We start from the raw sequence: 25,933 nt of genomic DNA on the forward strand, positions 1-25,933 counted from the left end.
CAAATGAAAAGAATTATTAGAGAATAACATAACAAGCAGCGCATGTTATGGCACATGTTAATTTCATTGACAATATAATCCCCAAATCAGATGGTTTAGGGCTTCACTCTCTAGGCTTTGGACTCAGACCAATCTTGGTTTGAATCCCGGATCTGCTCATTACTACATTTGGGACTACAGACTACTTATTTAACCTTTCTATGCGTCAGGTGCCTCATCTGAAAACGAATGGTCCCTATTTGAAGAATTGTGATAATTTGTGACATAATGTATCTACAAACTTAGCATATTGTTCTGGACATGTTGAAAACTTGATAAACATTAGGTAATGTTATATTATATGTGTGATGGGAGATGGGGGAAAAGAGAAAGGGTAAGAGATAGGATGGGGTAGTAGTGGTGCTAGAATATTCTATTATGTTTTTCTGTTTTTCAGTCTTACTTTAAAAAATTAAATATAAGGAATCAACTTTTTCATAATATGCCTTTTTCAGGTATTAAAAAGAAAGCCATTAAACGAAATATGGCTTATTTTGGCTTATCTTGACCACAATAATTTTGCCATTTTATTACCAATTACTAAGTAGTCTCCTTCTCTCCTAATAGATACATTTCTAAATTTGGCACTAATTCACTTAGTAGATTTGGCAGGAGAAATTATGTGTTAATGTCAAATCTAAGAAACAGGCTTCCCCTCTTAGCTTTGTACTGACCATAAGTGCAAGATTGGTAACATCTTCAATATTATATATATAACATTGGAGGTTTGGGAGTCCCCAAAATGATATTCTTTTTCTCCACCTGGACTTGAAGCAAATTGAGAAAGAAAGTAAATAAGGTGGCAAAACAAAACAACCTTTCCATCAATGATAAAGCTGAGATTAGAGTTATAGTTCGTATGTGCAGCATTATTCAGCTTCCTAACTCCATGGGAGTTAGCTTGCTTCTCCTATCTCTGAATACCACCTCCTTCCCCAAATCACAAAATAGCACTGTGAGCCTGGAACCCACTGCCCGCTGAAGGGGCTGAGTGTGTCTTATAGCACAGCATGTGTTCTTTAGACAGCTCACTCCTAACAAAAAAGAGAGGAGGGACCTGGTCACTTTCTCTGAGATTCCTGTTAGGTCTGGTAGGTCTCTCTTCCACCCTAGAGAAGGGATGATGGAGTGGCTGGGGAGAGACCAGTAGTATTATGCTAATGTATGTCTCTCTAAATGTTAAAGAACTGTTAGAAAAAAAGAATTAAATGTATCTCACTAGAATCCCTCACTTTAACCCTTGATTATGCTATTTTCCCATTTCGGCTGTTATCTCCCAACGAGTGCCTATTGCCCTCAGGGATGGGATGTAGAACAACAAGCTAAACGGACAGCTACTCTCATGTTCCCGCGTTTATGCTCCTAATGCCAACTACTACTCTTCTGGGTGTTCTCTTAGGGGAACATATAATGGAAAATACTTGGCCACCCAAAAATGTCTTAAATCATTAAATGATTGATCTACATTAGATCAACTGCAAGATGTCTCTGTACCTAAGGCTAAAGTACACTGTCTGCTCTATTTCCTATCCCAACAGATGTCTATTCACATTTTCCATTATATCTTATATGGAATGTAACATCACAGTGATATTCCAATAATTATATAAATCAGCATATTGTAATAATATGTCAGAGGAAAAGAAGCCTCACATTTCAATAAAATACCTTTCTTTATCACATTCCCAAAGAGATCAAGTTTTAAAACCAACTTCCAAGATCAAGGGAATCTTAGGTACAAAGTAAAATATTTCTCTCTTATGAGCTGAAAGTCCAAGTTAACACATCCATCACCCTATCTCACCTTTACCTCATCCTATTCTGTTTTAACCATGGAGATTACTGATGTCTAGGTGAAACTGAAGTTTCTTCAGCCTACTGCACCATGTCCTACAGGAATATGGATGCTTCCTTAAGGATTTCATAAGTTGAATTAGCTCAGTGTCAAATCTCAAATATCCCGAATTTTTGGAGACTACAATAAGTTAATAAGATTTGCAAAATGATGATAGCCCTGACTTCAAAGCAAGCCATTCCCAGCCTTCACAGTAATTTTCCACAATGCAATCCTATTTCTAGAAAACAGCACATATATTCCTAAAGATGAAGCAAAGGCTCAGAAGTATTTGAATGAAGTAGGACAGCTATAACTCTTCCTTGTTATAGCCTCACAAGGATGCCAGTCGTCCGTGCTAACTGCCTATCAATTTATTTTACTGAAAGAATTCTCCTGAGCAGATTTTTGTGCTACTATTGTGACCCTCTATAAAGAATATTCTACCTAAGCATGTTTCCTCTTGGAATATTTGAGATATTAGTGATATCTTGCAATATTTACAAATTTGTAGTGATGACATGACTTATTTTAGGTACACTTTTTTCCCCCACATATTAAGAAGCTCTTGACTTATATTCCCACTGTGCACTGCTTACTTATGCCTGACACTAACAATTTAATTCTAGAACCTAATCTGTGTTGTGTATCGCACATCGAACTCAACATTTGTTTAATTTGTTTGGGCTACTGTAACAAAATACCATAGACTGATATTCCATGGACATTTATTTCTCACAATTACGCTGAGAAGTCCAAGATCAAGGTGCCATCAGATTCGGTTCCTAGCGAGGGCTCTCTTTGGTGTGCATAGGGTCATCTTCTCACATTGTCCTCAAACGACAGAGAAAGGGAGATCTCTGGTCTCTTTCTTTTCTTATAAGGACACTAATGCCATCATGGGGGCCCCATGCTCATAACCTGATCTAAATCTAATTATCCCCCAAACACTATACCTTCAAATGCCATAGTGTTAGGGTTTAGGTCTTCAACATATATATTTTGGAAGGATAAAAAACGTTCTGTCCCAAACAGCAGTTTTGCAATTTAAAAATCAGTAGATTTTATATTCCACCTACCAATGCCTAAAAGATCTGTTCAGAGAAAAAGGCTATTTTTCTAGGAAATATTTGCCTCCACAATTTATTGAGGCCCTTATAGTAAGCCTGGGTCTACAAATTTTCCTGAGGAGCCTGAGCACATGTGTTAGGAGGCCAACATTCATGAAGTTCAAGATCAAGCTATAGAAACCTGTATAATAAAGTCCCATTGAGGGCATCAGCTCTTTGGGTATCACCAGTGTAGCCCATCCCAGTTTACTAAGTTCCACAATACCCTGCCTAGCCCTCACAGATGAGAGGGAGGTGAGACACTATGAGTGTTTCACTAACAGGTCTCCCACTTCACAGAATAAATTATCAGAACCGGGGAAGAATCACTCCCTTTTCCTTCCTTATAATGTATATAATTTTTAAAATATAGAAATCACTTCAGTTGTAAGTTGACTAATGGGTCTACTCACATAATTATTGAAAACCCTTAATTTCAAAATTAAATTAGTTCATACCTTCATTATCATGAAAAATTTTATTACATTTCACTATCAGAATGGTGACTTTTAAAACTAGCTTGAGTTTTAAGTTTATTTTGCTAAACAGCCAATTTAAAATGAAAAAATTTTAACCTTGTTATTTTGAGAGTTTTATTTATTTACTTGGACTTTAACTTGTCGTATTTGAGCCTAATGATAATACAATTTATTTTAGTATACTTGATAAATGTTTCAATTCTGTAGCAATGTTGCAATGGACCGTCTCCTACCAGAGGTAAGTTAGTAGTAATCCTGGAAGATAAACATGCAACAGAAGGTTGTATACAACTAAAATTAATACATGATTTTTAAATGCCACCTTTTTTCAATTATAATGTGAGACTCATTTGTATGAAGAAATCCATGTTCTGCTACAGCAAAATATGACGAATGTTTTCTTCATTCCTTCTGACTTTGATGGAGGAAGTAGGACTTTTGGTAATGTGTTTATCTTTTACCCGGTGTTGGCCATGCTTATCTTACCTCTTTGAAGCTGAACATTAAGGGTCCTTCAGACTGACTTGGACACCAACTAATGATTTAAGCATATATAATTTTTCTTCTTCAGCCAATGTGGCACTTTTTTTTTTTTTTTCAATCAAATCCCCTCTATCCTACAACCCAAAAATGTTGTGGAGGAAGTAGCTAACTAAATGTTGAAGGGTTTGTTATTACGTTATCATCATCATTATTAACACTCATTAGAGGCTTTTATCTTCAAAGTGCTTTGTATGCATGAGTAACCCCCTCTTTCTCCACTCCGGTCCACCTTTCCCTTCTTTTTTAAGAACTGTGATGGATCTTTAACTCCACATGACCTTTGAATTTTTAGAAAGTGCACTCATTGATGACAACTAGCCTTTTGGGGTCAGTCTTATCTGGTGGTAAGGAGGAACATGTGCCTTGATGTTCAGTATTAATAAGAAATAAAATGCTTTCCAAGTGCAATTCAAAAACACCTTTGAAATACATTTTGCTTTACTCACCTCTCCATTCACCTTCACTTCAGATCTTTAAAGTAATGCAAACAAGCCCACGTTGCTTCACCACATGGGGTTGTGCAGAGATAAGTGAGCTACTACGTTTGGTCCTCAAGATTTATTACCAGGAGATAACTGAAAAGGCAATGTAATTTTTTAAGACTAGGAGGAAAACAATTCAGCCAAACATTCAACAGGATGTAGAATATTTTAATGCCAAAAAATATTATTTGTGAAGACAACCTGTTTAAAAGAAATGGGGCATAAACTCAATCTGCAGAAAGGACTGCTGGCTGCTTTTCATCAATGTCTTCCTCTAAAGGGTTATTCATAAAGGATAATTAATTATATTAAGCACACAGGAAAAATCAGCCTTGAACATACACACATAATCAACTAACTAGCTGAATGTGTAGAAGCAGAAAACAGGCAAGGATACAAGGAAATGCTGAAGAAGCATTCCTGAAATACAGGTTTTGTTTTTGTTATGAAAAGTCACCAGTACAGATTCCCACCTGTTAATCACTAAAGCAGGGCAGCGACCTTGTCAACAAAGCAAAGGATTCAAAAAGAAAGGTATGACATATTTTTTTAAATATATGGAATGTTTTAACATAAATGATGACTCCAGATTTAGACGGAAGGGTACTGCTATTTATGGGTATGATTGATGCTCTTTTAGTATTTGGAATGGTAACTATAATTGCAGGGACCTGAAGAAAGAAAAATTCTGAAAGTGTCATCTGAAGTTATCTGCTTTTGCATTTTCTTGGCCCTCTTTCCTTAATTCTGAGAGGATCACTCTACAGTAATGAAAGAATGTGGTTTTCCTTTTTGAAAAAGAGGGATGGGCCTCATGTTTTCTTTTTTAACTGTTTTAATCTGGGATAGGTTAGCCAGGGATGTAAAGTGTTTGCCTTGGGCAAAAAAATCCAAATATTCAACATTCACAATTGTTTGTAAAACTCTTCAGCAATGATTTAATGCTTAGCAAATGGCAGCTCTAACTGAAAGTTAACTTGTGACGAAGTACTATAGGGTTTCAAAGAACACTCACAATAATAGATTTTTGATTCCTTTGTTTTGTTTCCAATGTCTTTTTTTTCTTCAATTTTCCCTCCAAGAGAAAATACTGTGCCTTTGTTAAAATCCCTTTGATAAAAACCTATTTCTGGTTAATCAGTTCCACATTTTTAATTGTTTTCTTAAAGAAGCTAAGGATTATTCATTTGGTGAAAGTTGTAAATGTTTGGCACTGGAGTTTCTGGGGGAATTCTTTGGCATGATTTGTTGAAACCATGTGTTATAAACTACGCTCTACGCCCTACATTGATAGAATAACAAGATCCAATATTTTAAAGCCTAATTGCTCTTTAGGGATCAAAGTCATGTTACTTACTCATCTTACACTAGGTTTTGGATGAGAAAGAAAAGTAGCTTGATCCCCCCAAAAAGCTACTATGAGGCAAATTGAGTGCAATAACCCATATTTGAGCCAGGAAAAAGCAGGGAGAATCTAGTCAGTTTTATGCAATGGATGATATAGGAAATATATAATAAGGAAAATATGCTTATAACACATAGTTAACTTTACCATTATAATCAATAGGTATTTAATGACACGTTAAAAGATATTTAAAAGATACACGTAGTAACTGAGTTTTAGATTAACCTTCTTTTTCCAAACTTGACCATTAAATTAAAAAATGCTTTTATCTGTATTAAGGTTTTGCACAGATCCGGACTTCTAAAATTACTCATTTTTTTATTTTCTAATATTTAAAGAGTGAAAGTTTAAAGAATCAAATAACACCTTGATGAAAACCATCATGTGAAAGAAGTTTTTGAAATATTGAGAGGAGTGAAATAATTTATTTCCTAAAACTTAATAAATGAAGTAACAGGATTTAGTTCCTTATATTTAATTGGAGAAGTCATACCCTCTATTCCTATATATTTGAAAAACATGCCCAGAACTTTCCACTGATTCCCGCAACTAATATCTTCCCTCTTTTCCAATATACGCCCTAGAAGAGTCATAATTTTCAACCTTAAAATGAGAAATTTATATGGTGTGTTTGGACCAAGGCAATCTAGATAATCACAATAGCTAACATGTATTGAGCAATTGGTAAATGCCAGGCACTGGCTTAAAAATTTCACATACATAATATTTTATCCTCAGAATAAGTCAAAGAGGAAGAATGACAATTATCTTTACATTATAGATGAGGAAACCGTGTCACAGGAATTTAAATGACTTGCTCAAGGCAGCCAAGCAGTCAGACTTCAGGCTCTTGTTGACACCCCCTGTCTATGTAAAAGTAGAGGCGCCATTTCTTGCATTTGTATCAATTAAGGGTCACATGTTGATTCAACTTCACCTAAATTGTTTGTTCTTTCAGTTAATTTCCTCATTTGCATGTCTGATCTTTTTCCCTGACTCTACCTTTACACCTCTAAAGCATCATTTAATATCTTAGTACCCTCATAGAATACAAAGTATTTTCTAGGTCAAATCAAATATTGTATGTAAAAATTACTTTGAATGTGGAAATACTGTAGAAACCATTCTATTAAAAAGATTATCTTATATTCTAGCTAATAGGTTAACTAAAACTCCTTTAACATATAAGAGTTTGTTCTTTTCTTAGTCTTCAAACTAAATAACTTTGCAACTTCCATGGTTTTCTTCTTCTTTACATCTACCACTAAATTCATTTGCTACCTTGATATTATTAAAAGCAGTAATAGTCCAACTTTATGACAATTTAGTGCTAGACTGGGCTTACCTACAGATAAGTTAACAGAAAAAAATCACTTAGGATATAAAATTAATATTACACTGAAAAATCCTTAACATACTAAAAGAAAAAATAGTTTGTCAATAGCCGGGCGTGGTGGTGTGTGCCTGTAGTCCCAGCTACTCGGGAGGTTGAGGCAGGAGAATCACTTGAATGCAGGAGGCGGAGGCTGCAGTGAGCCGAGATCACACCACTGCACTCCAGCCTGGGCGACAGAGCAAGACTCCATCTAAAAAAAAAATAAATAAATAGTTTGTCTAACCCACACACTTACACGTAAACGTAGAGACAAAGCGTAATTTAAAAGTAACCAAGCTAAAGCAGATTCCAACAGACCATTACCATATATTTGTTAACAGAGTTAGAGTTTTGATTTGTGTTTGAAATAAACCCCTTTCCAGTAAAAATTCAGAATCTTTATGAATTCTGTCAATTTGACCTGGTATCATTAGGCTGCCTTGGTTGTGTTTTCACTATCCTGTGGGTAATTTTCTTTAGCAAATTTCCGTTTCTCTTTATGCCCTTTGTATTTTTAGTGAAACAATTTAACATCTGTTAAATTGTAAATATTCATGACAGGGACTTCCCCTTTAATTTGTTAGATTTGCATCAGGTATGCCTAAATGTTTAACAAAATGCTTTTGATGATGATTATAAGGATAACAAAAATGACAATGATAATCTAAGTTTAAAGTTTTTAGTCTCTGGGTTTATATTATAAATTTAGAAGATGCTGAAGATTTAAATGCACAACAGAATGTAAAAAAGAAATTCTCAATAGTCATTTTTACCTTTCCAATTTAGCAAGAATTTGTATTTGAAATATTCTGCTTATATATTTAGTCAGATATTTTCAAATCCCCTCTTCCCCAGTTTTTTAGCTTAAAATTACTCTTTCCATGGTTTAAAAATAGAGTACACATTTTGTAAGCCTACTTCAGATAGGAACCACTTCACAACAACTGTATGGCCATTGGAACTATCCCTATTCAAGTCTTGAGACTTCTATAACAATATCTACCCTACATCCACATCATTGCCAATAGGCAGCATGTATTTGGGAAGCATTAATGATTTTAAAAGGCTCTGTCTCTTAGGATTTTTCTTCTTAAGATCCTTTGCATTTTACTTTTCAAAGGGCTTCAGTATGGGGACCTGATAAAAAAGGATTAATGTAGTTTAACAAAGTGAAAAACTAATTGAATCATTAACTCACTATTCAGATTCAAATATCTTCATTCCAAACCACATTCACTATTTACACTTCTGCTTTGCTCCTCTGCCTAACTCTTTTCTTCTCCCTTATTGGTAAAACTTCTTAGTCTTAGCCCTAACCCTGAAAAGGTCATGTGAAAATTCACATCAAGCATGTCAGAGAAAATCATGGCTGCTGGAGCAAAAGCTTAGAAGCTTTTTGCTCTAGAAGTTTAAAATCTTACATTTCAATGTTTCTTTGAATATCTTAGAACTCTGTTAAGTTACTTAAATGGACATAAAAACATGACTAGCTGTCGCTACTTTTAAAAATTAGTATTTGGTACTTATAAGTTGCTTTATATGCCCTATTGAACCATCTTCTTCCTACTTAATAACACAGAATCTGAATGCAAAATTATAATTTAATATCTGAAATTTTGTATTTGACAGCAATTTTTTCATATGAAAACACTACTACATATTTTAAAATTGTAGAATAATTAAAAATGCATACATGGTACAATGTGGACAGGCAATCATTTAATACATAGAGAGACATAAATTTTGTCAGGGAAGGGTGTGCTTCCAGGAGGCTATTTAACAGACCCACCATTAATGAGACCTTCCTAGTGATTATTTTTTTTTTATATTTCACCCTCCTCCCTTCAAATGCTATTGGACTGCAGGCAAATTTTAATCTTAAATACTAAACCAGTGATAATAGCATAACCATCTTAAGCGGTACATTCAATACCTTGCAAAAATTATTACATTTCTGTTGGTCTGATTTATTTTAGGTTCACTGATCCCTTTAGACTTAGACACATACACCATCACTAATTTATGTTGATGACACAATACAACATTTAGTTGACATGAAATAATTTATTAACTAAGAAAATAGTTCATGAGCTTTTGCAAATTGGCAGTTTTCTCCTTGATCACTGGTAGACTCAAGTCCATTCTAGTTAATTCATCTTCATAATAGGTAGTTACAAAACAAACATTATGAGCAATTACTGAGGTTTAATTCCCTAGATAGAAATGTTAAGTCCTGAACTCACACTTAAAATAAAATTCACTCTAAGAAATGTTTAATCATTTAAAGAAAAAAAAATCTGCTTCCTTAAATAAGATCATGCCAGGTAGAAAACCTAAGTCCTAATTAAATGCATTCTGTTTATGGAAAGCAGCTAACACGGTACCTGGCATATAATGGGTGCTCATTTGGTGATAATCATAGTTATTAGCAGAATCGAAACTATGCCAAATGCTTCAGAACTCCCAGTCTCTTTTCTCCATATTCTATTTCCTCCTAAATACCTCTAGTACCTTATCCTATGCAATTTAGGATCTTTGCACTAATCACACTCAAACTGCAGTTTCCTAGAGTAGGAGAGGGATGAACAAATCAGGAAGGCTTGTGTGCAGTATTTTCAGAGTGAAGGCTTTCCTGAAAAAGATCTGGTTTCAAATTATCAACATATCAAGTACAAAGAGCCAGTATTTTCGTCATTCGCTGACTAATCTCCAGAAGCGAAATTTATAGCTGAAAATCAGCATCGAAATAACAATTTTAAAAGATTATTATGAAAAATTAAAGTTTTTTTTGTGTTTGACGAAGTATAGCTCTGAATCAGCCTAGAATTTTGGGAATCTATTATCACCAAAGATAATGAAGTGCATTGTCCTTTTGCATAATTGAAAGGAAAAGACAAACGTTCCAGACTTAGACCCAACTTCTTTTTGATACACCTCAAAACCAAAGGGAAGACAGAGAAGAGATAAGAATAAGGTTAAAAAAATAATAATAAGGATAGAACTCAATGATAAAACATGAGTTTTCCTCCCATTTTTAAAACAACGTAGTATTTTTTTCCTCTAAACTTTTGTTCCTAATTTGGTATCCTTCACTAAACAAAAATCAAAGAAACTTCTGCATAGCAGCAAAACCTCTGAGGAGAGTTTTCCTGTATCCTTTATACTGCCTTGTCTTTCTCCAAGCCCAGAACTGGTGCTAAAATCAATGACATGAGGTCGGGCCAGAGAAGGGCCCCAAGAAAGACCCCATGTGTTTTACGTAAAGTTTTACAATTTTCTTTTCTCCACAACCGAAATTATCCCTTCTAAGGGTGTGTATCTGAGGCATATGCTTCATACCGACGCCACATGAAGGAAATGGAATAAACCACTCCCCATGCTTTCTTGAGCTTGGCTTCCTGTTCTATACAAAAGGAGGACGCAATTTGGATTTACCTCAATTCTCGCCTTCCTTGCCGAGGCAGATGTCTTAAGCACTCTATTTTACGGATTCAAAGCCCATAATATTACTAATAACTCCACATACTTGTTTGCATTTCCCATGGTACATATAAATGTCAGAAGCAATGACTTGCAGCCCCGTTTACTCTCGTGACAGCTTTATTATCATTGGTTGGCTGAACTTCAAGAAAAGTTATGACAGTGGGGAAGTTCTGCAAACTGCAGCACATATTTTGGTAATTAGGTAAAGGAGGGAAAGTTACGTTTAGAATGCACAGCTGAAATTATTTGCTAAACACATAAGATGCTGAGGTATATCACATTCCTCCCAGGACAGCTTTCGAAGGGTGATTTACAAAGCATTTCTTTTTACTGTTTTGCCATTTCTTCCTCCTCCAGTTAGGCTGTTTTAGCAGCAGCTCTGACTTGAAAATGGATCTTCTGATAATGGAAATATTGTATTTGCAATATGAGAAGGTGGAAGGAGGGAGTGGTCTGAGAGGCTGTGGTTTTCATTTTGTTCTATATTGAACTCAGCTTTCTGAATGACTGCATCTCTCTCATGAATGCTTTAGCGTTGAATATTGAAGCTGATTTTTTTTTTCATAGTTTTGGAATCAGGCCAAGGTTTTCTAATCTTAGAAACTATCATATCAACTGCTTGAAATACATTTTTGATCCCACAAAAACAAAACCATTTGTCTTTTTACAAATTTAATTATCAGTAAAGTTTACACTAACAATTACCAGTAATCAAGTTGCTGTTTTATTGTATCTCGTTAAAAGGTCATATACTTCAAGGATTACTTTAAGAGATTTTCCAGTAAGGTAATAGATTTCAATGACAAACTTCTTATTCAGTTTCCTTTAGAACCAAAATCATGGACAGTTTGAGAGAATAAACTTTGTGATGGAAAATAATCCAGATTTTGCTTAAGTGCATACTTTTAGAATTGATATAATTAATACCCAATTTTAATTCCCCAAACTAGCCTGCCCAAGCTAATAGTTAAATAAACTATCAAACTACCTATTAAAAACCTATGATAAGCTGGGTGCAGGGGCTCACACCTGTAATCCCAGCACTTTGGGAGGCCAGGGCCAGAGGATCTCTTGAGGCCAGGAGTTTAAGACCAGCCTGGACAACATAGTGAGCCCACATATCTACAAAAAAAATTTTTAAACCAAAGAAGGTAAGATAAAAACCTGTTTATTGTCTTCTGAAAACTTCCAATTTTTGTTTTGATTTGAAATTCATCTGTTTTGATCCAATCCAACAGCTTTCTTTAAAGTTAATCTGAATATCATTTAACAAATTTACATAAATTTCTTACATTTTCACAGAAAAAAATAATGTTGTTGTAAACTGAAAGAGAAACCACCAATTCTATTTCTACTATTCCCTTTGTTGTAAGAGCCTATAACTTAAGATAGGAGAAATACAAAACAGAATTCTCTCATTCTCCCTTTTCTTCCTTTCCCTTCCCTTCTCTTCTTTTTTCTTCTCTCTCTCATTCTTCCCCAAACTATGTATCTTGGGCATTGATCAAAAATAGTTTAAAAGAAAGTTAAAATATATACAACATAAAGCAAAATAGAATAAGTTATAATGAAAAGATTAATCCAAGAAAAAAGTTAAAAATGAGAACCTTATAAAATATCATAGAATGAGAAATAAATTTCTTCAAGGATACTCGTTAAGAGGACATTGTATAATATCATGCATTAAACAGTATCATCTATTAATACCACACCCTTATAATAAGCGGTACAAAGGACTTCTGAAATTTGTCGCAGCATCTTCTCCTTAGTCCCATATTTCTTACCACCCCCACTTGGGCTAATGCCATCCTACAAATGGGCTAGCATGCTTTTGGATGCCCTGGCTAAATTCAGGAGTATACTCTTTCTTATGTAAAATAATAGATGCAGTGTATATCTTCCAAATGATCTTGCATCAACATTATTTCTTTCAGTTTAGCTTTTGTTAGAAACACTGAATACAAGATTATTCTTCTGAGAAGAATACAGACTGTAACTAGTCTATGTTGCAACACAGTACAGATTCTTATGATTTAACATTCAGAAGAATTCCAAGAGATTTGATCCAACCCTTGTTTTCCCCTAATTATACCCTTCTAGAAAACTAAGGGCTTCCCAACTGCCCATATTCAAGTTTACCATTTACAAGATTACCAGTAAATAAAAAGAGAGAGAGAGAGAGAGAGAGAATGCCAAAATCTGAGATGCTTTTCATAGAAAAGAAATCAGCAGAGGTGCACAACTGTCAATTTTACTTCAACAATTACATGTATATCAATCAAGTATTTGAATAAAATTTGTAGTAATATTTAAATGTTTCAGATAAAATTTTTCTTATACATTTATACATAAAAATTATAATTTTGCATTTTATTTTCTGAAAGATGTTTAAAACCATTTTATACTCACCACACTTTCTTTAAGTAAAATGAGCTTTTGTCAGCTATTTTTATTTTTGATTATTTGGCTTTCAAAATAAAGATTAGCTAAACCTAAATGCAATAAATATTGATTTAAATTTTATATCAAAAGCAAATATGATACAAGCGCTACACAGATAAGTATTTGATTTCTATGAAATCCATTTATCTAAAGCTTAATCCAGTATTTGTTTTGTTATTAAAACTCATTAGCTATCCAATATTTTAAAATTAGAAGTCAGGACTAATATAAAAACCCTCCTCAAAAGTTATAGGGTCCTGATAAATTATGAGAATAAGTGTGGTCAGTAATTTCAATGCTCGGATATAACCTTGACAAAAGAGTACTTGATAATGAAGTCTTGTTTCTCCAATCTTTCAAAAAAGGGAGAGAAATTAGAGGGAAAAAAAACCTAAGTCAAAAGGTGGCTAATGTAGACCAATGAATTTGTGCAAAAAAAAAGAAGCCCAAAAAAAAGCCCTTTTAAAAAAATTTTTAAAGAGTTTTATTACAGGATGTTAGTATTCAAGACAAGTCAGAGCACCTTATACTTTTAATCAGATTTTGAGTAATTAGTTTTAAAGTGTTACTTGAGTATTTTTCTCATATTGTCTTTTGGGCAAAAGTGCTTCTCAGTGACTATTTCAGAGATGTTACTCTGATCAAACAGTTTATCCTTAATAACTGGAGACATCAATCCATGGGTAGCTTCTATTGTAGTTTTACTCCTGTCTCTGTTGGCTTTGGCAAGTTTGTCTTCTGATTTTCGATCATGTGTTTCTAAACCCAACAAGGAAACTCAGTGTACCCACCCAATATTTATTCCACAGAAGCTCAAGCAATTTGCAACCCAAAGAGAATTTGAAATACAAGACTTCTAAGACATAATATTGTTTGCATTGTACAACAACATCTTCTATTTTATTAAGCGGGATAGTCTGGTACTCAGAAGGTCCTTCATCAGGAGGTTTGTAGCCCTTTGGGTATGTCCTAAAGGCATCAAGATTCACTTTCCCTGCAGATATTGTTCTTGTTGGATCAATCACCACTGCTGAAAATGGTTCCCGGAACCACTTATTGAGCAGCTGAGTACTAACATGATGTCAGAAAGCCAGCAGCCATGGCCAGGGTGCCTATAATACCATCCGATTGCATTTTTAAGGCGGCCAACCTTTTTGGCATTTTCTATGTATGTGGCCACGCACTCACATGCAGCAGCCGGAGCATTTTCTCGGGTTTCAGTGCCCTCCACAGGCAAAGTAAAACTGCCCATAATAATCGTGGTTTCACCATCTACCTTTCCTGGCATCAAACGCATCACTTCCAAGTTGCCCTCTGACCTGGCATGCATTATCATCTTCAGTAGAGCTAATGCTGAGATTTTGCAGTACTTTAAAGTAATGGTGATTGTTAACACAGGGCTTTGCTGCCAGGATTTCATGCTGCTGCTTCTTGTCGTATTTGTAGCCTTCATGGATACTCTGAGCTTCTTGCATGTTGTTGGCCAGTTCCCAGGTTTTTTGGACCATACCGCTCCTGGATGTCACCATCGCTGAGGAATCAAAATCGTCACCTCTATAACCAAGATGCAACTTTAGTTCCCTAGATCTCTGTGTGTGGGCTTCGGACCCTACACACCACAGGAGAAAACTCTTTTTTACAATTTTTATTTGTATCATTTATTTATTTATTTATTGAGATGGACTCTCCCCCTGTCACCCAGGCTGGAGTGCAGTGGCATGATCTCAGCTCACTGCAGCCTCCTCCTCCTGGTTTCAAGTGATTCTCCTGCCCCAGCCCCCCGAGTAGCTGGGATTACAGGCGCACACCACCATGCCCGGCTAATTTTTTGTATTTTTATTAGAGACGGGTTTCACCATGTTGGCCAGGCCGGTCTCAAACTCCTGACCTCAGGTGATCTGCCTGCCCCGGCCTCCCAAAGTGCTCGGATTACAGGCGTGAGCCACCACATCTGGCCAGGAGCAAACTCTTAACTAGATTCTCGAGACAGCCATAACACCTTTAATTTTTTTTGTAATGAGTCTTTCACTTAAGTCATTTGGAGCAAGTAAATTTTGGCAGCATCACTTTAATTTCAAAATCAGTAACTGTATATTTTTAAAATGTTATTATCTATTTTACAAAAGACACTATTTTATTATGTGTGATATGATTATCTTTTAATTGAATACTAGAAATTTAGCTATGTGACTTGCAACTGATTTTTATAGCATTATTTCTATAGTTAAAAACATCTAAAGGCCAATTTTCCTGCTGTATTCAACTGATGAGTCAATCACCCGGACATGCATAACCTCATAAAGAATCTACTGAAACAATTTCACATTTACCTCTCTGCATTTTTGCAGTATACACTGGTGAGAAATCTCCCAAACACCTGAGGGTAGCTTAGTTTCACAGTAAGTCAAAGAAAAGGTATGTAGCAAGTGTTGAGTGTTATATAAACTAAGGTTTATTTGCATTGTATTCAAGCAGTAAATGCATGGGATATATAAATAATATATATTTAGTATATTAATCCTCTTTAGTAGGAAAGGCAGCCATTCAGGCAAACCATCTTTAGTAGAGTAGATAAAATGAAGGCTGGATGGACAATGTTGGTTGCCTGCTCCATAGCCATTGCTTCTTATTATAGCCTTGTTTCTTACTTGTGCACCCTGCTGTTGCTTAGTTATTAGGCAGCCATCTGTTTCATTGTTCCCTCCTCAGCTCCAGGGGCAAAATGTTGATTAGCTTAAGCCAATCAGAATAATCCCATTCCATTGACAATATTAGTGTAGAGTGATACGTGATAAAAACCAGGCCAATAAGAAGATAGAGGCATGTGTTAGAAAATTTTTTTTTCTAAAAATATACAAATTGGGCATTCATTCTATTCTGAGTATTCTCACTTGAGTTTGAGATGCCTGAATCTGCCACAGCTATATATTCCGCTAAGATTTCCCTCTTAGGCCGAGCGCGGTGGCTCACACTTGTAATCCCAGCACTTTGGGAGGCCGAGGCGGGCAGATCACCGGGTCAGGAGATCGAGACCACGGTGAAACCCCGTCTCTACTAAAAATACAAAAAAATTAGCCGGGCGTGGTGGCGGGCGCCTGTAGTCCCAGCTACTCGGAGAGGCTGAGGCAGGAGAATGGCGTGAACCCGGGAGGCGGAGCTTGCAGTGAGCCGAGATTGTGCCACTGCACTCCAGCCTGGGTGACAGAGCGAGACTCCGTTTCAAAAAAAAAAAAAAAAAAAAAAAGATTTCCCTCCTAAGAACACCTCATGTCAAAGATACCCCCAGTCTCATCTACCTCACATGACAAATGAATGTAATAAAAATAAATTGCTCTTATTGACATCATTCAAAGACAAATTTGCATGTGTAGACTCACAAAATCTATGAAATTATTCTTACAGGGGAAAATTAAGAAATTGTAGCAGGCAATGGAGGAGATAGTTAAGTGATTTTATAATACAAGCATCCTGGCCTTTTTATAAACTTGAGTCTATGTATCTGTTTGTTTGCTTGTTTTATATTTAAAAATATTTTCCCCTAAGTCTTCTTTATTTCCTTTCTTGCACAGGCTTTTCTCATAACTTGGATTGATTCTTTCCATGCCTTTCTCCATGCTCATACAAGGATATTATTTGCACACATAAAGGGATTATGGTTGGAAGAGTTTGTTGTTCTTAAATCTCATTGTGCTTATCAAAAGGGGATCATATATTTGATTTCATGCCATTTGCTTTTCTAACAAATTGTACATACCTACAAATAATCAGATGGCAATATAATGGCCTGAAAAATTATTCCAAAATGGATATTAACAGTAATTTCCCTGTTTAAAAATGTTGAGAATGTTTCCTTTTTCCCCACACTTATAAATACAGCTAAGTAAAATTTTTTGTTCACATGTACTTATGTTCACAGGCACTTCTATCAAGGATAAATTTCTATAGGTGGAATTACTGGGTAAAAAGTATAGGACACACACACACGTTTAGTTGACTATAGAATACATCTTATGGGATTGCTTACCAAAGGGACTACTATCTTTCTGAGATTATCCTTCTGGATTTCATTGTACTATTTCATTTGCAGAGCCAAATAAAAAAAAAATAGAAAGAAAAACTGAGTTTACAATACCCTGCTTCGGGTTCCTCAATTCTGGAATTGCATCATGTTAGGTATCTCAGGACTAGATTATTTTGCAACCACTACTTTGCTACAGTGATACCACAACTCATCACAGCTTTTTATTGTTATTTTATTTAAAAACAAGCTGACCTCAAGGCTTTTTGGTATTTATTAATTTCTTCTCATTTACAAAAGAGGCAAAATAAAGTACTCACGGTTGACAAACAGTTCAGTTTCTGTTCTCTTCTTTTCAATTTAAAAGTCAGTATTCAGAATTGACACTGCGCTCTTAGGAGGTATCTATTTTTCTGAAGAGACAGTTGTGTAACATCAGTGGGCAGACCTGAAGTGGAATTGGCAGTATTTCTTTTCTTTTTCTTTTTCTTTTTTTTTTTTTAGATGGAGTCTCTCCCTGTCTCCAGGCTGGAGTACAGTGGCCGGATCTCGGCTCACTGCAAGCTCCGCCTCCCCGGTTCAAGGGATTCTCCTGCCTCAGCCTCCCGAGTAGCTGGGATTACAGGCGCGTGCACACCCAGCTAGTTATTGTATTTTTAGTACAGATGGGTTTTCCCGTGTTAGCCGGGATGGTCTCAATCTCCTGACCTCGTGATCCGCCCGCCTTGGCCTCCCAAAGTGCTGGGATTGCAGGCATGAGCCACCGCACCCGGCCAGAATTGGCATAATAGGTTGCTTTGGTAAAGCAGGAGGACATAAAGATAGTTAGACTGAAGTCCAAGGAAGCTCTTTACTAGTTTTTTCCTTCTGTCTAGAACTTGAGACTAGCAGACACATAATCACAGTTGGCATTCACCCAGATACTACTGGCAAAGAGGCTTCAGATGGAGCATCTCTCCCCCCTCGCGAGAAGCAGCCATGTTGGCAGGCTACCACATAGAGGGTTGCCTCCCTCTTCTATCCACTCCTTAGACAGAGATCAGTTTCATCTGTCAGGCTGGCAACTTTAATATGCACAGAAATCCACATGAAAATCAGAGATTGCGAAGGATCTTCATTAGCAAGTGACCCCAGGGAGAGGAAACTTCTAGAAGACACAGGACATAGCATAGTGTGGAAAATCGAAGCGATATGGTTGTTGAAAGTGCTCATTACTAATGCTGAAACGACTGATGCTACATTAAATGAAATACAAGACCAAGGTATATGAACAAAGTTAGGGAAAATGGAATTAGCACTTCACTCATAATACTGTTCAGTCCAGTCCGTGGTTATCTTTCCAGCAGATTCATCTTAATGAAATTATGGCTAAAATTGAATCTGCCTGATGTCAGAATATCTTGGAGTATGAAAGAGAATCATTCACTACATAATGCCCTGTTGAGCATAACAGGCAAAGGAATATTAACCCTAACAGTTTTCAATATTGACTTAGCTGTCAGAGAGCCCTGAATTATAGGAGAAACTTTGCCATTATCTACTCAAAACCCAGGGAACTGACACCCTTTGTCTCTTTCTTTCTCAACTAGTATAATTCAAATATTTCTTAAAATTACAAAGATAAAATACAATGATTCAGGTAATCTCCAGGAGGTATTTATAGGTGATCTAAATTCATTCTGACATCTCTACGCAATGAATTACACAGAATATTAAAAGCCAAAGTTTTTAACAGGTGGTCTAGGTCAAGGCAAAATTGTATGTTATATGCAGGAGACAATAGAGAGCAGCAGTTCAGATTTCAGAGTCGGGAGCAAGTCAATCTCAGTTAAAATTCCAGTTTCATCATTTATTTGCCATGAAACTTTAAACGAATACCCTTTCGTGTCATGATTTCCTTATCTGAAGAATGTGGTTGAGAATAATTATAACACTTACATTAGAGACTGTTGTGAAGCTATAAGACAATGTTACAGGTACCCAGTAAATCTTAGCAAGTATCATTTGACTATTTGTCTTCCATCCTCCATTGCTTAAATACATGATTACTTGTATCACCATCAACAGCTGTAAGAAGAAAGGTCAAGAAAGTCCCCATTTTTCTCTTAGAATTTAAGTCAATGTGTTACCTTTCTCAGTGCTATTTAACTCTTGAGGATTTTCTTTTATTCTTTCTTTCTCCAATTGTACAGTTAAGGGCTTTGTCATCTGCCACAGATATGGCAGTAGCTATAAATGAATTGGGAAGGTATTTCAGGCCCAGAAATATGATTTTTGTATCACAGGGCAGATAGCCGTGGTCTACCAATTTCACCTAAACATGTCACCTGCATTCTACAAATACTCAAATAAACTAAAGCAGATATCAAAGCAATAAAAATTAAAGACTCGTATGTGTTTTGTTTTCTGAAAAAAAAAAAAAAACTTCTGAAATGCTTGCCAATAGAAGATTTTTATTTATGCTCCTTTATCTAAACTTTTCATATTCTTTTAATTCTATATAAATGGACGTTATCAATCAGTTCTACCTTCCCTTTTCTTCAGGTCTCAAAAAGATCTAGAAAAAATAAAACACAAAAAATTAATTAACAGAAATATCACCAAAAGTAACAACTTTTCAGTTTCAAAATATACTTAAGCTACATTTTCTTCACATTTTTATTAAATTTACCTCTTTTTTGCTATCTACATCTGCATGTTCAGATGCAGTAGCCACTTAACTTCACATAACTACCCCCTGCTTAAAATATGGCTAGTTCAAGTTGAGATCTAATTGAGTGCAAGTTGCACACCAGGTTTCACAAACTTAATTTGAAAAAAAGGATGTAAAATGTATGGTTAATTTTTATATTGATGATATATTGAATGATGATATTTGAGATAGTTTGAGTTAAATAAAATATATTGCAAAATTAATTTCACTTTTACTTTTTAAAATTGTGGTTACTGAAAAATTGAACAGCATATGGGTTTATTTCTATTGAATGACGCTGCTCAAGACTTATAGAAGGCAAACATTCCAGGGGCCAAAAAAAAAACTATAATTTTAGAAATAAAAATTTACTTTAGAAATTTAAATCCAGAATTTCACTCCTAAATGTAATGGAGTATTGCTCTTGCTAAGGACAACTAGGGAAAACAGATTTATTGTGGGTAATAAGACCCAAAATTAAAACCAAAAAAAGTCTGTTTGAAGGTATCAGAGAGCTACTGAGACAAACAGCACTTGAAAGAGGAGAATCTTAGTAGGAAGGCCAATGCAGAGATGTGAGCTGAAATTCAAGAGTTAGAGACCCCTGTGGCCTCTGCTAGGAAGGAAGGCAAGGAAGCCAACAGAGCTTCTGGTAATCTTAAAGAGATGAACAGACAAGAGTTGGAGTACAGGATTGCCAAACATCTAGGACTTGAGATCCACGATCTTGGAGATGTGGGAATGAAAAGGAACTAAGCCCAATACTAGTGGATTTCCACTTTAGATGTCGGTCAAATTATTAAACTGTTCAAGGGCAAAGTACTATTATGTTGGTGCAAAAGTAATTCTGTTTTTTGCCATTAAAAGTAATAGCAAAAAACCACAATTACTTTTGCACCAACATAATACAATGTAAATCACAGTCTCTAAAATGTAGTATAATAAAGACTACAGGTTCCCTATTGGAATCCTTGGAGGACCACACCATATTGGGAAGAACCAGAGTTTGATGGAATATTGGTAGATAGAGCCCCCACTATATGCATCTGCCAGAGGAGAATGGACTTTCTGTAAATATAGCACCTTTTAGAGTCTCTAAATTTTTTTAGACACAACGTTAGTTCCTAAATTAAAAATTACTAAACATTTTAAGAGACAGGACCCAAGGGACAAAAAGTATACCTAATCAACAGATGTATAGATGACCAGGTTAGTGAAGTTATCAGATATGAAATTTGATTTATATGCCTAAAACATAAATGACAGATACAGAAATAATCAAATGGAAACTCTATAACTAAAAATGCAATTACAGAATTTAGAATCTCAATAGATGGGTTTAATAGCAGGAGATAGGATTATGAACTCTAAAATAGGTCAGTGGGAAATACTGGGATTACTCAGTGAGCAAAAATGATGGAAAGTGTGCAAAAGAGGCTAAGATGCATATAGGCCTCAGTAAAATATTCCAATAAGAAATATCATCAGATTCCTGGAAGGGGAGGAGAGAGACAACAGGCAGTAATCACATTCGAACAGACACTGGCTGAGAATTTTCCAAAACTGTCAAAAGGTATCAACCTCAGAAGCCAAGAAGCCCTACAAAACTGACTAAGATAAATACGAAGAAATCACATTAGGTACATCATAGGAAAACTTTGGACAAACAAAGACTGACGGATAATCTTAAATGCATGGGGGTTCAGAAGTGGGGGGCAAGAACTAGCAGACAGCTCATTTGCTAGAAGAAGAAAAAAATACAACTTGGTAAATTGTGAAGCTGGATGAAATTAGGCATCAAAAGAGTCTTGCAAAGCTCATAATTCAACATCTTTGGAAAGGTTGCTGCAGATTAACATATGCCACATACAACCCTCAAACTAATCCACAAAGAGAAATGGTCAGTTAGCTGTAACAAATTATAGTAATTACAAGGGTGCCTAAGGTTGTTAGTTCTCTGCTAACTATGGGGGCAACATCTATCAGAACAAAAGAGCAATAATAAGTGGAAATTTTTAAAGATGGTTCATTTTTAAAACCGTTTTATTAGACCTTAACATTGTTCATAATTTTAGCTTCAGTTACCAATAGACAATGTTGAAAAATTCTTTTGAGAGTTGTAAAAGTAGAGCTGCTATTGTAATGATACAACCCTACTTCCTGTTTATATAAACACAATACACTGAATAGATCAGCCTTATAAACAATACTATCACCTAAATAATTTATAAACTACAAAATTGTGCCAGTTACGTCTTCTATTTATATTTGTTCACATCTTCCTCTACTTCTCCTTTGTCACCAGTGATAAAGGTGAGAAGAGTGACTATTTGCTGCAGTATATACATACAAACTAAAACAGATCACAGCAGGAAGATGCCTCTATCAAGTATCACTGAGAAACTCCAATAATAGAGAATAAGTAGAAAGGGCAAGATGCTCATAGCCATGTGTGCATATGCCAATCATTGTATACTGTGAGTGTATTGGTTCCATCACTGCCTGATGTACTTTGAGACCTAGACCATATGGTCTATTGTGAGCTGAATTCACTTTTCTGTGGACTAACCTCTTATGATGTCAACAATCTTCAACACTTCTTCCTCAGCCATTTTTTCACTCATTCATTCATTTATTCTGCAGATATTTATTGAATACCCACTATGTGACAGGTACTATTCTTTTATTTTTATTTTTTTTTGAAACAGAGTCTCACTCTGTCACACAGGCTGGAGTGCAGTGATGCAATCCTGGCTCACTGCAGCCCTCTGCCTCCCAGGTTCAAGCGATTCTCCTGCCTCAGCCTCCTGAGTAGCTGGGACTACAGGTGCCCATCACCACTCCTGGCTCATTTTTGTATTTTTAGTAGAGATGGGGTTTCACCATGTTGGCAAATCTGGTCTCGAACTCTTGACCTCAGGCGATCCACCCACCTCGGCCTCCCAAAATGCTGGGATTACAGCCGTGAGCCACCACAGCCAGCTTGACAGGGACTATTCCATGTATGGTGCCTAGATGGAAGAGACAAGGTAATTAAATAACTAATGATAAGGAGAAAAATTAGGTAGGGAAGAGACCAGAAACTGATGGGATGCAATTTTAGGTAGGTTAGCTAAAGAAGATAATAGTAAGATGAGAAAGTTAAAGATGGCCGAAGTAAGGAATGGAGAATTTGGGGGTGAGAATACCAGGCAGAGATTCCAACAAATACAAGGGCCATAGATCAGGAGGAGCGCTGATATGTTCAAGAACAAGGAAGCCCATGAGACTGGAGCAGAGGGAGATAGGGGAATATATTGGGAGATGTGATCAGCAAGGGAACTAGGAGCAAGTTCATAAAGGGTCTTATTAGGTCATTTAAAAACTTTGGTTTTTACTCTACATGAGATGGGAAGCCACTGGAGAAGGCTGAGCAGAGGGGTTATGTGACTGAAGGTAGACTGTAAGGGAAGACTCTGGCTGTGTGGAAGACATACATTGAAAGAGGCTAAGCGTGGGAGTAGGAAGACAAGTTAAGAGGCTGTTATAATAATCCAGGCATAAGATAATGATACATCAATTTCACGTGGTACTATAGCAGATGGTGAGAGAACATTGGGTTTATTTTACAAATTCTATTCATGAATTCTATTCTATTTATTTATTCTATTTATTCATTTATTTATTCCTTATAAAATAAACCCAAAGGAGCTCATTCTCTCCTTTGACCATGAGAGAACACAGCAAAAAGCCAACATCTAGGAACCAGAAACCAGGCTCTCACCAGACACTGAATCTACCAACACATTGATCATAAACTTCTCAGTCTCCAGAACGTGAGAAAAATATTTCTATTGTTTATAAGCTGCCCAGATTATGGTATTTTATTATAGCAGTCCAAATGGACTAAGACACCCAAAGAGCCAACAGATTTTACTGATGGATTAGCTATAAGGAATGAAAAAAGTTAAGGATGACCATAAGGTTTTTTGTCTAAATAGCCAGGGGAAATGTAGTAGGCATCAACTAAAGTAGAGATTGTGGAAGAGCAGATTTGGTGAATCTCAGTTCTGGACATGTTAAGTTTGAGATATTGAATACACATTTAAGTGGTGAATCTTATTCTGTGTTTCCTATGGCAAGGAAAAGTTTAAAAGTGAACTAATTAGAAGTAAGTATTCTGTAATTTTTCACTATTAATTATCTAGATTCAGTCATGTGTGGTGGCTCATGCCTGTTATCCCAGCTGCTCAGGAGACTGAGATGGGAGGATCCCTTGAGCCCAGGAGTTCAACTCTGCAGCCAGCTATGGTGGCATCACTGAACCCCAGTGTGGGCAACAGAGTGAGACCCTGACTCGGAAAAAACTTACTTAGATTCATAATGTGACTTGTTGGAAGATACACACCGTTTCTATGCCAGAAAAGAAATCCATAAAACCTAATGTTGATTATTCATAGAACTTTATTGTTTTGAAGACATGATGTGGAATAATCAAATGGCTTCCCGCTATGGATATATTAAGATAAATAAATTATCTTTCTCTGAAGTTACACATTTTGTATTATGTAAATCTGCAGTTGCCAGTCACCATCACTCTGATTGCATTTCATTCTACCATAGAGGACTATAAGGGCAACTCACAGCCGGAAGGAATGCTGAGAGGTGGAAGGCAGAGTTTGATGTCCTGTGCCAGCCTTAACTAAAACAAACTTCACACCTGTAATACCAGCACTTTGGGAGGCCGAGGTGGGCAGATCACAAGGTCAGGAGATCGAGACCATCCTGGCTAACACGGTGAAACCCCGTCTCTACTAAAAATACAAAAAACTAGCCGGGCATGGTGGCGGGCGCCTGTAGTCCCAGCTACTCAGGAGGCTGAGGCAGGAGAATGGCTTGAACCCTGGGGGGCAGAGCCTGCAGTGAACCAAGATAGCGTCACTGCACTCCAGCCTGGGCGACAGCGAGACTCCGTCTCAAAACAAACAAACAAATAAACAAACAAACAACCAAACAAACTTCACCCTAGGAGTTCACAGTTACCTGAGTCAATAAATTCCTTTTATTAAAAAAAAAATAGACTATTTTGAACTGGACATCTCTCACATGAAACAATACAAATGAAAAATATTTTATAAAAAATCAAGTCATTTAGAGATTAATTCATTTCCGCATGTAAAAATGGAGGCATATCAAAATGATAACATTTATTTTGCTGATTTTTTTTTCAGAATTTCTTTGAGGAACAACTAAGATTGTGCAGTATAAAAATATCCACTAATTTTGAAACAAAAATTTATTAATGGTTTATTCTTACTCTTCTTAGAGCCAACTTTCAACTGTCCATGTAAATGGAAGACAAAACTACTGAAGATAAAATTGATACCCCCAGGAAAATTCTAAATCTACACTGAAATCAACTACTTTCATTCCCTAAGTATTTTTTGTAGAAATTCCAAGTTATGTGTGAGTAGTATTTCTATAATTTAACCAACTTCTTGTAGTCATCCTTCTTTTGTTGAAAAGACCAAATCTAAAATTGAAGTGACTATGGAGAGAAAACCCAAGTTCACTGACCATGTAAATTCTATAATTTGCCTTGCATAATTAGGAATTTATTATATTAACAATCAGGAGCACAGAAAACATTCCAGGAGAAATTGAGTTAAAATTAAATCAGTAAGGCCAGGCACAGTGGCTCACGCCTGTAATCCAAGCACTTTGGGAGGCCGCGGCAGGCGGATCATGAGGCCAGGAGATCAAGACCATCCTGGCTAACACGGTGAAACCCCATCTCTACTAAAAATACAAAAAATTAGCCAGGCATGGTAGCGGGCGCCTGTAGTCCCAGCTACTCAGGAGGGTGAGGCAGGAGAATGGCCTGAACCCAGGAGGCAGAGCTTGCAGTGAGCAGAGATGGTGCCACTGCACTCCACCATGGGTGACAGAGCGAGACTTCATCTCAACCACAACAACAAAAAAAATTAAATCAGTAATATTATTGGCCAAACTCTGGATTTCTATTTTCAGTTTCCAGTGTTGCCTACTTTGTA

The 25,933-nt window shown here is 36.2% G+C and overlaps 1 pseudogene; it reads right to left on the bottom strand.

Annotated features, from left to right (window-relative positions):
- Nucleotides 1-13,756: 13,756 nt before the first annotated feature.
- Nucleotides 13,757-14,723, bottom strand: LOC100584334 (annotated as a pseudogene).
- Between the last annotated feature and the right edge of the window lie 11,210 nt (nucleotides 14,724-25,933).

Source organism: Nomascus leucogenys, chromosome 3 (genome assembly GCF_006542625.1).
Source record: "Nomascus leucogenys isolate Asia chromosome 3, Asia_NLE_v1, whole genome shotgun sequence".
In the NCBI taxonomy this organism is placed as follows: domain Eukaryota; kingdom Metazoa; phylum Chordata; class Mammalia; order Primates; family Hylobatidae; genus Nomascus; species Nomascus leucogenys.